The sequence below is a fragment of the Rutidosis leptorrhynchoides genome, chromosome 3, assembly GCF_046630445.1.
Source record: "Rutidosis leptorrhynchoides isolate AG116_Rl617_1_P2 chromosome 3, CSIRO_AGI_Rlap_v1, whole genome shotgun sequence".
In the NCBI taxonomy this organism is placed as follows: Eukaryota; Viridiplantae; Streptophyta; class Magnoliopsida; order Asterales; family Asteraceae; genus Rutidosis; species Rutidosis leptorrhynchoides.
The window spans coordinates 161,688,742-161,701,370 of NC_092335.1; the positions used below are offsets into that span (position 1 = coordinate 161,688,742).

The window sequence follows — 12,629 nt, forward strand, 5'->3', positions numbered from 1 at the left end:
CTTAGTTATATGATCTATCCCATTCATAAGATAGTCGGTTTAATTGGTTTTCCATAGCTACATAGGCGTAACCTCGAGCATTCAGTGTCTTTTCTTCTAAACATATGAACGGTCCGTCTCTGCATAAAGTAACAAATTTGGTATTTGAATAGGTTTGATTATTTGAACATTTACCTCCATGTGACCATTTTCCGCATTTGTGACATCTTTCTAGGTGTCGTGCTCTTCTTTTCGCTGCGGATTTTGATTTTCCTTTACCAAATTGTAACTTATTATCTTCGCATCTGGATTCTTTTCTAACTCCGTCCATTCTTTCTCTGATTACTGAACTATTTCACTCGGTAGTATGTCATTATTACGTTTAGTGATCAAAGCGTGTAGCATTAGACCATGGTTTAGTTCACAGGCAGTCTTCATTTTGTAAAAACCTAAAAAAATAAAAATTCAGAATGGGGGGGGGGGAGAAGACTAGTTCTTTAGGGTCTGCTAGGGAACGACCATTCGGGTTCCATTTTCGAGAACTACACGAAAACAGACAATCTAACTCTAACAGAAATACATATTATCCTTTAAAGACTTGATTCTCCCCACACTTAGTTAGCTGTGGTGTCAAAATTGTGATTAACATTATTTTCAATTGAATCATCAACAACTTGTATATCTTTGACTTTTACTTCAATCCATTTGTTGATTTCCTCCGTAACTTTCACAAATTCAACTAACATTGCCTTTTCTTTTGACGATAAATTGGATATTAATCGGTTATATAACTTAAAGTTTCCTTTAATCTTAGCATCGTGAATCCGTTTATAAAGTTTCTTCGTTGAACTGTTAAAAATGGGTTCATCTAATTTCGTATCATCAACGGCATTCTTTGTGATTGGATCATCATTAAGTGTTTCTTCATCTTCCCCACACTTATGCGTTTTTATTGGCCTAACAGTTTTGGTTTGTGGAGATCTAAACTTTCGGTTCACAAAGGTGATCGATGTATCACCATCCCTAAGTGTCATTCTACCTTCTCTTACATCAATGAATGCCTCGGTGGTTGCTAAAAATGGGCGACCTAGAATTAGAGGAACATCAAGGTTTTCCTCCATATTAATCACTATGAAGTTTGCAACAAAGGTCAAACTTCCCACGTTAATAAGTAAATTATTTGCTATTCCAACCGGGTGTTTAATGGTTTGGTCAAATGATTGAACACCTATTTTGGTTGGTTTTAATTTACCCATGCCTAATCTTTTGTATAAGGAAAGAGGCATAATATTTGCACTTGCTCCTAAATCTGCGAGTCCATTATATACAGCACCATCATTAAGTAAGCAAGAAATGATAAATTCACCCGGGTCTCCTGCTTTAGTAAGTCGAGTTGGTTTGTAAACTTTTTTCGGGTGTTCTTTCCTTGATTCTTTCATTTCTATTTGAATTTCTTGTTCACATTTTTCTTCGTTTCTTGGAATGGGAGGTTTGTATAGGAATTCTTCTTCATCACTCAAATTTGAATCCTCCCTATATTCCAATTTTGATTTTTCATATGTTGTTGATAACATATTTATGTTTTCATTTTGAAGGTTTCCTTGGGTGGTGAAATTATGATTAACTTCATTGTCAACTTCCATCGGACCATGTATGTAATGTTTAACTCTGTGACCATTAACTTTAAATTCAATCCCTTTTGAATTTATTAATTCTATCGTTCCGTATGGGAAAACTCTTTTGACTATGAATGGTCCAGACCATCTTGATTTCAATTTTCCAGGAAATAGCTTGAATCGTGAATTGAAAAGAAAAACTCTGTCTCCTTCTTTAAATTCTTTTGAACTTCTGATTCTTTTATCATGCCATTTCTTCGTTCTTTCCTTATAGATTAACGAATTTTTGTATGCTTCATGTCTTAATTCTTCTAATTCGTTTAGTTGACTTAATCGTAGACGTCCGGCTTCATGTAAATCAAGATTACATGTCTTCAAAGCCCAAAATGCTTTGTGTTCAATTTCTACTGGAAGATGACATGCTTTTACATAAACAAGTCTAAAAGGTGTGGTTCCAATTAGAGTTTTGTAGGCTGTTCTAAAAGCCCAGAGTGCATCCTCCAATTTAATGGACCATTCCTTCGGATTTGATCCTACGATTTTCTCTAGAATACGTTTTAAAGCTCGATTGGTATTTTCAACTTGTCCACTTGTTTGCGGATGATATGCGGTGGAGATTTTATGAGTTACTCCATATCTTTTAAGAACTTTCTCAAGTTGATTATTACAGAAATGAGTACCCCGATCACTTATTAAAGCTTTCGGTGTTCCAAACCTTGCAAAAAGACATTTTAAAAAGTTGATTACAACTCGTGCATCGTTAGTTGGGAGAGCTTGTGCTTCCGCCCATTTAGATACATAATCAATGGCTACGAGTATATATAGATTATTATGAGATTTTGAAAATGGACCCATAAAGTCAATACCCCAAATGTCAAATACTTCACATACTTGAATGACATTTTGTGGCATTTCATCACGTTGACTTATTTTTCCGGCCCTTTGACAAGCATCACAGGATTTGCAAAGAAGGTGTGCGTCTTTGTAAATTGTAGGCCAATAGAATCCCGCATCATAAACTTTTCTTGCTGTTAGTTGAGGCCCATAATGCCCTCCTGTTGGTCCTGTGTGACAATGGTTTAATATTTTACTAGCTTCATCTCCAAATACACATCGGCGTATTATTCCATCGGGACAACTTTTAAACAGATGTGGATCTTCCCAAAAATAGTGTTTTATATCACTGAAGAATTTCTTTCGTCTTTGATACGATAATCCTTTTTCAAGGAATCCACATACTAAGTAGTTTGCATAGTCTGCAAACCATGGAATTTCTTTATAATCTATCTTCAATAGATATTCATCAGGGAAGTTGTCTTGTATGGCCGATTCATTTAGAACTTCTAATTCGGGATTTTCAAGACGAGAAAGATGATCAGCGGCGAGATTTTCTGCTCCTCTTTTATCTCGAATTTCAATATCAAACTCTTGTAAGAGTAAGATCCAACGGATTAATCTTGTTTTAGCATCTTGTTTTGAAAATAGGTATCTAAGAGCAGAATGGTCGGTATAGACCACCGTTTTTGCTAGAACGAGATATGATCGAAATTTGTCAAAAGCAAAGACAATAGCAAGGAGTTCTTTTTCAGTAGTTGTATAGTTCGTTTGTGCTCCTTGTAACGTCTTACTAGCATAATATATAGGTTGAAATCGTTTTTCAATCCTTTGTCCTAAAACGGCTCCCATTGCAAAATCACTTGCATCACACATTAGTTCAAATGGTAGATTCCAATTTGGTGTTATCATGATCGACGCATTAGTGAGTTTCTCTTTAAGAATATTAAAAGATTTGATACACTCATCTGAAAAGATGAATGGAGTATCCTTTTCTAGGAGTTTATTCATAGGAGTGGCAATTTTAGAAAAATCTTTTATGAAACGTCGGTAAAAACCGGCATGCCCTAGAAAACTCCTAACTCCTCTAACATTGGTGGGATGTGGAAGTTTAGCAATTACATCTACTTTAGCTCTATCCACTTCAATTCCTTCTTTTGAAATTTTATGTCCAAGAACGATGCCTTCTTTAACCATGAAATGGCATTTCTCCCAATTAAGAACTAGATTTGATTGTTCTTATCTAATAAGCATTCGTTCCAGATTAACTAGACATGATTCAAATGTGTCACCGAAGACTGAAAAGTCATCCATGAAAACTTCCATGCATTCTTCTATAATGTCGTGAAAAATCGCCATCATGCACCTTTGGAAGGTTGCTGGGGCGTTGCAAAGTCCAAATGGCATGCGTTTGTAAGCAAAAGTACCGTAAGGGCACGTGAATGTGGTTTTCTCTTGGTCCTCGGGTGCTATTGGAATTTGAAAATATCCGGAAAATCCATCTAGAAAACAATAGTAACTATTTCCGGCTAATCTTTCCAACATTTGATATATGAAAGGTAAGGGAAAGTGATCTTTTCTGGTGGCGTCATTTAATTTTCTATAATCAATACATACACGCCATCCTGTTACAGTCCTAGTAGGAATAAGCTCATTTTTCTCATTTGTAATGACAGTCATGCCACCCTTCTTAGGCACGCATTGTACTGGGCTTACCCATGGACTATCAGAGATTGGATAAATTAGACCTGCATCTAGCAGTTTAATAATCTCTTTCTTAACTACATCTTGCATATTAGGATTTAGTCTTCGTTGGCGTTGCACATACGTTTTATGACCTTCTTCCATAAGGATTTTATGTGTGCAATACGAAGGACTTATTCCTTTAATATCATGAATCTTCCATGCAATGGCTGGTTTATGAGCTTTCAACACAGAAATGAGTTGTGATTTCTCATTTTCAGTAAGAGAAGACGATATTATTACAGGTAATTCAGATTCACCATGTAAATAAGCGTATTCCAAATGGTTTGGAAGTGGCTTTAACTCTAATTTCGGAGGTTCTTCTATCGATGATTTGTATCGATATCTGTCTTCTTCTTTTAGCATTTGAATTTCTTCTGTTGTTGGTTCATATCCATTAGCTATAAGTGTAGCTAACATTTCAGCTTCATCAATTGGTTCATTACCTTCTCCTAAAGAACATTCTCCTGTTCCTTGTAATTCTGGAAATTCTTCTAATAATTCTGCATGTGCATCTATAGTTTGAATATAATAACATGTATCATCTGCAGATTGTGGTTGTTGCATTGCTCTATCAACTGAAAAGGTAACACTCTCGTCCTCTATACTTAGGGTCAATTTCTTACCGAACACGTCTATCATTGCTTTAGCCGTGTTTAAGAATGGTCTTCCTAATATGAGAGGAACTTGAGAATCTTCTTCCATGTCCAAAACAACAAAATCTACTGGAAATACTAAAGTACCAACTTTAACTAGCATGTTCTCCATTATCCCTCTAGGATATTTTATTGATCTATCGGCTAGTTGTATGCTTATTCTGGTTGGTTTCAATTCTCCAAGGTCTAGTTTAGCGTATAGTGAATACGGCATTATATTTATACTAGCACCTAAATCTGCTAATGCTTCTATTGAACTAAGACTACCCAGAAAACATGGAATTGTGAAACTTCCTGGATCAGATAGTTTTTCTGGTATCTTACTCAACAGCACTGCTAAACAATTAGCATTCATAGTAACAGCCGAGAGTTCTTCCATTTTCTTTCTATTTGAGATTAGATCTTTCAAGAATTTAGCATATCTAGACATTCCTGAAATCACATCAATGAAAGGGAGATTTACATTTATCTGTTTAAACATATCCAAGAATTTGGATTGCTCGGCTTCAAGTTTCTCTTTCTTCATTTTACTCGGGTAAGGAAGTGGTGGTTGGTATGTTTTAACATAAGGTTTAGCCTTAACTGTGTTATCTTCATTAACCTTTTCAACTACCGGTTCTTTTTCCTTATCTTGATCAGGTTGTGGTTCTTGTGGAGTAGGAATAGCTTCATCAGAAGTTACAGGTATTTCAGGTGATTTAAGTGTTGTACCACTTCTTGTGGTAATGGCTTTAGCTGTTTCATTCCGGGGGTTAGCATTTGTATCACTAGGTAGACTTCCCGGTTTTCTTTCACCTATTAACCTTGCTAAGTTACTTACTACTTGTTCCAGATTTTGAATAGAAGCTTGTTGATTTCTAAATGCTTGAGCATTTTGTTCATTGGTTTGTTTTTGAGATGTGAAAAACTGCGTTTGAGTTTCAACTAGCTTCGTCATCATATCTTCTAAATTCGGCTTTTTATCATCGGTTTGTTGTGGTGGTTTGTTTTGAAAATTAGGTCTTTGCTGATTGTAATTATTATTGGATACTTGTTGATTGCTAGGACCTTGTTGGTTGTTGTATGGAATATTTCTGTTATAGTTCGGGTTTTGATTGTAAATCGGTCTTGGCGGTTGATAATTATTCTGATAATTATTTCCAGGCCTTTGGTTTATGTATGAAATATTCTCTCTTTGTTCCATTGTTAATTCAATACTGAGACAATCTTTTGTCAAATGTGGTCCTCCACACTGCTCACAACTAATTCGTATTGAGTGAATATCTTTAGTCACCTTTTCCATTCGTCTCTCCACAGCATCTATCTTTGCAGAAATGGAATCTAAGTCATGGCTAGAATCGGCTCTAGCTGCTTTAGATGATCTAACGATATCTTTTTCTTGGTGCCACTCATGTGAGTGGGAAGCAGTGTTATCAATAATTTTGTAAGCATCAGTTTCGGTTTTTTTCATAATAGAACCACCAGCTGCTATATCTATGTCTTTCCTTGTAGTGATGTCGCATCCTTGGTAGAATATTTGTACTATTTGACAGGTGTCTAAACCATGTTGCGGACATCCTCTTAATAACTTTCCATATCTAGTCCACGCCTCATATAGAGTTTCATTTGGATTCTGTGTAAACGTAACAATTTCTTCTTGAAGTCTTACGGCTTTAGATGCCGGAAAGAATTGTTTAAGAAAATTTTCAACTAAAACGTCCCATGTATCGATCGCCCCTTCAGGTAACGATTCCAACCAATCTTTGGCTTCTCCCTTTAAAGTCCATGGAAATAACATGAGATATATCTGTTCATCCTCCACTTCTCGGATTTTAAATAGTGTGCAGATCCTATTAAAGGTACGTAAATGTTCATTTGGATCTTCCTTCGGCGCACCACTAAATTGGCATTGATTAGTCACCATGTGTAGAATTTGTCCTTTGATTTCATAATCTGGCGCATTAATGTCTGGATGAGTAATTGCGTGACCTTGGCCAGTACGTTTAGCTCTCATTCGGTCTTCCATACTTAAAGGTTCCAGATTCTCCATAATTGAATTTGTTGAATCGGAATCACTAGAGGATTCTGATTTAATGGTTCATTCCTCAACAATCTCTGTTTGAATGATTGGTGGTTCTGGAGGAAAGTTTAGTGGTTCAGGATCTACGAATCGTTCCTGAATATTCTCCGGATTCTCAATTGTGAGGTCGGGTTCAAAAAATGGATTATCGGAAATTTGAACTGAAGTACTTGGTCGACTGGATGACGATTCTAAAGAAAAATCAACGGCAGTAATATTTGCTAAATGTCTTGATCTAGTTACAGGTGGTGAACGTACAAAAGGTGGTGAACGTCTTGCTCGGTGCATTCACTGAATATCCTATTAGTTTTTAAAAGGAAAGAAAAATTATAATAAGTTATCCAATCAATAGACTTTTCTGATTTTGCCCACGTTTTGAATAGCCAAAAGATGCAGCAGAGGGGCAGGATTCGTTTGGTCTCAATATAATTGAGGACTGTTTGGCTCCAATAACCCGGTCCACGTACAAATCCAACTATTACTACGAACCAGAAAATTTTGATGTCTATTAATTTAACCACTTAAAATAAATTTTCGTAATTTTAAGAAATTTAGATAAGAAGTAGAATAAAAATCTATGTCCTAAAACTAGAATAGCGAGAAATAAAAAAGAAAAAGAATTCGTCGGAAAAAGGTCGAAAAAGAAAAATGGTTGAAAAATAAAAGGTGACGGAAAAATAAAAGAAACTTATAAAACTTAAAAATACTTGACTAACCTAACCTTATTACTACAACTAACTTAAAATTATAATCGCAAATTGAGATTACTAATTGGAATGATAATTGATACATAGGTAAAAGGTCGTCTAAAAATATTAAAGCTTACAGGAAAAACTAAATCTCAAATGGAAATAACTTAAAAAAAACTAAAACTTAAAAAGGCGTCGCAAAATTCTAAAGTACCTAAATCTTAGTCTAAAGAAAAAGCACTTAAGGAATTCTACGGCAAAGCCTAAAAATCTAGAAATAAAAATAACTATGGCAAAAACTAAGTTTAAAACTAAATATGAGCTAAAAATACAAATATTACGCTAAAACGATTAAAAGGGACAAAATATAAAAATATACAAAAAGTTATAAAAAGTACAATTTTTATAAAAATATTATTTTTATATTATTTATTTATTAAAACTATTAATTTTACAAATTAATTAAACTAATTAATACTAAATACATAAATTAAATAAAAAGTAGAAGTAATTATAATAATAATAATTAGGTAGGGTTATAATAATAATAATTAATAATTACTCCGTAATTAATTGAGTTAGGGTTTCTGTCGGTGTCAGGTCCCCTCCGCGAGTCGCGGTATTTAAAGCATCAAACCCCGCGAGTCGCGGGGTTCAAAAATTCAACTCGGGTGCAGTTCAAAATTTGACGTTTTTATTTTTTATTTTCTGTTTTAAATTTTTCTGTTTTATAATCTAAAATTTATATATAATAAAAACTTATATTTAAAAACTAAAATAAAAATAGAATTACTTTATAATTTTATAAATAAAAATCGTAAAACTAGATTTATATATATATTTTATATTTTTTTTTCGGTTTTTATATTTATAAAATATATTTATAAAATAAATTAAATAAAACTTATATTTTTACAAACTAAAGAAACTTTATAAAACTTAAATATTTATCAAACTCCTAAAAATATTTATATTTTTGTTTTTCTTTTTATATTTTCGAATATTTAAAACGTATTTTTATAAAAACGAATTTTAATAAAAGTAAACTAAAAATCTTTTTTTTATTAGCGTTGCGCTTCCGGCGTTTAAGAGCTTCCCCGGCAGCGGCGCCAAAAATAACTTGATGTCGTGCGAGGTGTATATAAAATAGCTATTAATTTTAGCAGGAAATACTATTAAATACGATACAATTTTACACAAGATATTTATTTATTTATAGAATGGATATACTTAAACCTTGCTACAACACTTATAGGCAGTGTACCTAATCGTACAGTAGTGTAGTTTTTAGTAAGTCCGGTTCGTTCCACAGGGAAATCTTTAAACAAAGCTTAACGCTATATTAGTTTACTTTTATAAAAATACAAATATATATATAAGTAATATTATTATTATAAAGGGGGGTTTTTACCGTTTAATGACCGGTTTGTCGATTTTAAAACTCTAGTCGCAGTTAAAACCAAATGTAAAATAATATAAATACAAGACTTAAATTTAAGCGTAAACTAAATAACGATAATAAAATTGCGAATAATAAAAGTGCGATAAAATAAACTTGCGATAATTAAAAAGTACGATAATTAAAAGTGCAATTAAATATAATAAAAATGCGATAATTAGAAGTGCAATTAAATATAAAATAAAGGAGATTAAATATGAAATAAAAGAATTATGCTTATTTAAACTTCCGTAATCATGATGTTTGACGTGTTGATTTTAGTTTTATGCCCATGGGTTAATTGTCCTTTGTCCTGGATTATTTAATATGTCCATCCGGATTTGTCCATAATAGTCCATCAGTCATAAATATAAAGAGCAAAAGCCTTCGTCAAATTATTCTTATTCCCGAAGTCAAATATTCCAACTAATTGGGGATTCGAATTGTAACAAGGTTTTAATACTTTGTTTAATGAATACACCAGGTTATCGACTGCGTGTAAACCAAGGTTTTACTACTTTGTTAACAATTACACCAATTACCCTTGAATGTAATTCACCCCTGTTTCAACAAGTCTATTAACTATTAATCCAATTCCGTATCCGGCAAAATGAATAATTATTGGTATTTATAGATATCCCGCCCACCGTACCCAGTCAAGCGTATGTGGTTATATATAAATACGTCGAATTATAAGTTTGTATATTAAATTAACAAGGTATTGTTTAATTAATATAAAACCCATTGATAGCCCATAGTCTAATTTTCACAAGTGTTGTTCTTTTATCCAAACCCCAATTATGGTACAAAGCCCAATTACCCAATTTTAGTAATTAGCCCAACATCATGATTACTTCGGATTAAATAAGCATAATAATAACTTAGCTACGAGACATTAAATTAAAAAGGTTGAACATAACTTACAATGATTAAAAATAGCGTAGCGTTACACAGACAGAATTTCGACTTACACCCTTACAACATTCGCTAACATACCCTTATTATTAGGATTAAAATTAAAATTAAAATTAAAATATAAATTATAAATATATATTACGTATATATTGAGAGAAGAAGGAAAAAAAGATGATGAAAAATGCTCATAATTCGGTTGCTTTTATAGGGACTTTCAAAACTTGGGGCTCCGCGACTCGCGGCATTTTTGGCCTTCAAACTCCGCGAGTCGCGTAGTTTGCTTTTACAGCTCACACGAGTTTGGCTCTTTGTTTACCGACGGTTTTATAAATAAATATAATATATTAAATAATTATAAGAATTATTTAAATATTATATTATATTTATGTGCATAGTTGACTTGTAATTTTTAGTCCGTTGCTTCGAACGTTGAGAGTTGACTCTGGTCCCGGTTCCGAATTTTCGAACGTCCTTGCGTACAATTTTATATTTTGTACTTTGCGTTTTGAATCTTGTACTCTTGTAATTTCGAGACGTTTCTTATCAATAATTGGAACCTCTTTGATTGTCTTTTGTACTTTTGAGCTTTTTGGTCGTTTGCGTCTTCAATTCGTCGAATCTGTCTTTTGTCTTCACCTTTTATTATTTAAACGAATATCACTTTTAAATAGAACAATTGCAACTAAAAGCTTGTCTTCACCTTTTAGCATTATCAATATTTCACTGATCGGTCGGCTAGTTGTATGCTTATTCGTGTTGGTTTTAATTCTCCAAGGTCTAGTTTAGCGTATAGTGAATACGACATTAAATTTATACTAGCACCTAAGTCTGCCAATGCTTTTATTGAACTAAGACCACCCAGAAAACATGGAATTGTGAAACTTCCTGGATCAGTGAGTTTTTCCGGTAGTTTATTCAACAGTACTGCAGAACAATTAGCATTCATAGTAACTGCCGAGATTTCTTCCATTTTCTTTCTATTTGTGATTAGATCTTTCAGGAATTTTGCATATCTTGGCATTCCTGAAATTACATCAATGAAAGGAAGATTGACATTTATTTGTTTAAACATATCCAAAAATTTGGATTGTTCGGCTTCAAGTCTTTCTTTTCTCATTTTACTCGGGTAAGGAAGTGGTGGTTGGTATGGTTTAACATAAGGTTTAGCCTTAACTGTGTTATCTTCATTAACCTTTTCAACTACCGGTTCCTTTTCCTTATCTTGCTCAGGCTGTGGTGCCTGTGGAGTAGGAATAGAGTCATCAGAAATTACAGGCATTTCAGGTGGTTTAAGTGTAATACCACTTCTTGTGGTAATGGCTTTAGCTTTTTCATTCCGAGGGTTAGCATTTGTATCGCTAGCTAGACTTCCTGGTTTTCTTTCACCTATCAACCTTGCTAGGTTGCTCACTTCTTGTTCCAGATTTTGGATAGAAGCTTGTTGATTTCTAAATGCTTGAGCATTTTGTTCATTAGTTTGTTTTTGAGATGTGAAAAATTGAGTTTGAGATTCAACTAGCTTCGACATCATATCTTCTAAATTTGGCTTTTTATCATCGGTTTGTGGTGGTTTAATTGGAAAAATACGTCTTTCCTGATTGTAAGTATTATTAGATACTTGTTGATTGCTAGGACCTTGTTGGTTGTTGTATGGAACATTTCAGTTATAATTCTGATTTTGATTGTAGTTTGGTCTTGGCCATTGATAATTATTCTGATAATTATTTCCAGGCCTTTGGTTCATGTATGAAACATTCTCTCGTTGTTCCATTGTTTGTTCAATACTGAGACAATCTTTTGTCAAATGTGGTCCTCCACACTGCTCACAACTAATGCGTATTGCGTGAATATCTTTAATCATCTTTTCGATTAGTCTCTCGAAAGCATCTATCTTTGCAGAAATGGAATCAAAATCATGGCTAGAATCGGCTCTAGCTGCTTTAGATGATCTAACAATGTCTTTTTCTTGATGCCACTCATGTGAGTGGGAAGCGGTGTTATCAATAATTTTGTAAGCTTCAGTTGCGGTTTTCTTCATAATGGAACCACCAGCTGCTATGTTGATGTCTTTTCGTGTTGTAATGTCGCATCCTTGATAGAATATTTGTACTATTTGATAAGTGTCTAAACCATGTTGAGGACATCCTCTCAACAACTTTCCAAATCTTGTCCACGCCTCATAAAGAGTTTCATTTGGCTTTTGTGTGAACGTAACAATTTCTCCTTGAAGTCTCACAGCTTTAGATGCCGGAAAGAATTGTTTAACAAAATTTTCAACTAAGACATCCCATGTATCAATCGCCCCTTCAGGTAACAATTCTAACTAATCTTTGGCTTCTCCCTTTAAAGTCCAGGGAAATAACATGAGATAGATCTGTTCATCCTTAACTTCTCTTAATTTGAATAGAGTACAGATCCTATTAAAGGTTCGAAGATGTTCGTTTGGATCTTCCTTCAGCGTACCACTAAATTGGCATTGATTAGTTACCATGTATAGGATTTGTCCTTTGATTTCATAATCTGGCGCATTAATGTCTGGTTGAGTAATTGCATGACATTGGCCAGTGCGTTTAGCTCTCATTCGATCTTCCATACTTAGAGGTTCCGGATTTTCCATGATTGAATTTGTTGAATCTGAATCACTAGAGGATTCTGATTTAATGGTTTCTTCCTCGACAATCTCTGGTTGAATAATTTTTG

General features: G+C 33.7%; 1 non-coding gene across 1 annotated transcript; it reads left to right on the top strand.

The window, feature by feature from the left end:
* Positions 1–12,055: 12,055 nt before the first annotated feature.
* Positions 12,056–12,162, top strand: LOC139903425 (small nucleolar RNA R71). The gene has a single exon (XR_011778245.1). It is a non-coding gene; the product is annotated as a small nucleolar RNA R71 (small nucleolar RNA).
* Positions 12,163–12,629: the final 467 nt, after the last annotated feature.